Source organism: Chrysochloris asiatica, unplaced genomic scaffold, assembly GCF_000296735.1.
Source record: "Chrysochloris asiatica unplaced genomic scaffold, ChrAsi1.0 scaffold00194, whole genome shotgun sequence".
NCBI classification, from domain to species: domain Eukaryota; kingdom Metazoa; phylum Chordata; class Mammalia; order Afrosoricida; family Chrysochloridae; genus Chrysochloris; species Chrysochloris asiatica.
Genome location: NW_006408712.1, coordinates 4,314,385 through 4,315,934, shown reverse-complemented (window position 1 = coordinate 4,315,934; position 1,550 = coordinate 4,314,385). Strand labels below are relative to the sequence as shown.

Below are 1,550 nucleotides of genomic sequence, written 5' to 3'. Positions count from 1 at the left end.
TTGTTTCCTTTATCAAATATTGTTTTTTAATTTTTGTTTTCCAGTTTCCAAAGACTTTATTGATAAATGTGATTTCGGAAAGGATCTTCAGTATCCCATTGCTTCCAAATCTCTGGCATGAAGAGCTGTGTCAAAGGCTGAGGGGTTGTTGTTTTGTCTGCTCTTATTCATAGATCCAGTCATGGCCACAAGACTTGCAGTCAACCAATTCCTCTGGCTTAAACCAGAGACTGATTTCTTTCTCAGCACTTTTTACTGAATCACTGCCATGAATGATGTTCCTGTCAAGTCAACCTGAATACAGAAATCTCCACGAATGGTGCCTGGTTTAGAGTCCACTGGATTAGTCTCCCCAAGCATCTCTCGACCTGTCTTCACCACGTTCAGCCCCTCCCAGACCACGGCCACAGCTGGTCCTGAGTTCATGAATTTCACCAGCCCAGGGAAGAATGGGCGGTCCTTCAGGTCAATATAATGTCACTTCAAGTGCTCCCCAGAGGCCTTCATGAGTTTCATGGCCACAAGGCAGAATCCCTTCTGCTCAAAGTGCTTGATGGTGTCGCCCACCATGTTGCGCTGCACGCCGTCAGGCTTGATGGCGATGAAGGTGCGCTTCGTGTTGGCCATGGTCCCGGGAGCTGGCAGGGGAGGGGTGGACTCGCGTGTGCTGCTGGCAGAGCAGAGATATGCAGCGGCCACCAGAGCCGGCAGCAGTGCGCAGAGGAGGGGCGTGGGGTGGGGCGTCGAGCGGCCAAAGCCCGGAGGACCCTGTTTTTCAATTTTTTATCTTCCTTTAGTCAAGTTCTGATTATCAAGCCATTGAGGCTAGGTCAAATGAGTATTATCTACAGATATGGGTGTTCTTGTGCATCTTCCCTCTCTTCATATCAGCTGGATGCTTCACTCTTAGCTCTAGCCCTCTGTGGCTATGTCCTTGTCCATGGGCTCAGGTGTCCCCAGGTCTCACTACACTTTGACCAACCAGTCCTTCCTCTTCTCTCTTTCATCTCCAGGTCAACGGGAGTCTATGGAATGTGGTTGAACTCAGTCCATTTCTTCATTGCTGCCTTTCTCCCACTTCCACTCACCAGTAGACCAATGTGGTCTTCAGCAAGTTTACATACCTGCTTATGTTTTCCCTTTGAGTTTCCGTCTTAGACAGGGGTTTGTCCTGAAGGAACTTGATTGTTTGCCTTAATTTCATTTCATTTTTGACAATTTCAAATTTTCCTAGATTCATACTTTGTGCATTCCATATTCTGATTATTAATGGATGCTTATTTCTCCTCATTTTGAGGTGTGCTATGGTAAATGAAGATACCGTAGGCTTTACTCCATTCACATCACCGAGGTCAACTCTACTTTGAGGAGGCAGTTCTTCCCCATTTACGTTTTGAGTGCCTTTCAACCCGAGGGACTCATCTCCCAGCACTATATCTGACAGTATTCTGGTGCTCTTCATCATGTGTCAATATTCAATTTCTGGTGCTAACAATATTCCACTGTTATTCATAAGCTTTTCAGTGACTAAATATATGGAAGTAGTCCAT

The 1,550-nt window shown here is 46.1% G+C and overlaps 1 pseudogene; it reads right to left on the bottom strand.

Moving 5' to 3' along the window:
- Nucleotides 1–163: 163 nt before the first annotated feature.
- LOC102811822 lies at nucleotides 164–627 on the bottom strand (annotated as a pseudogene).
- Between the last annotated feature and the right edge of the window lie 923 nt (nucleotides 628–1,550).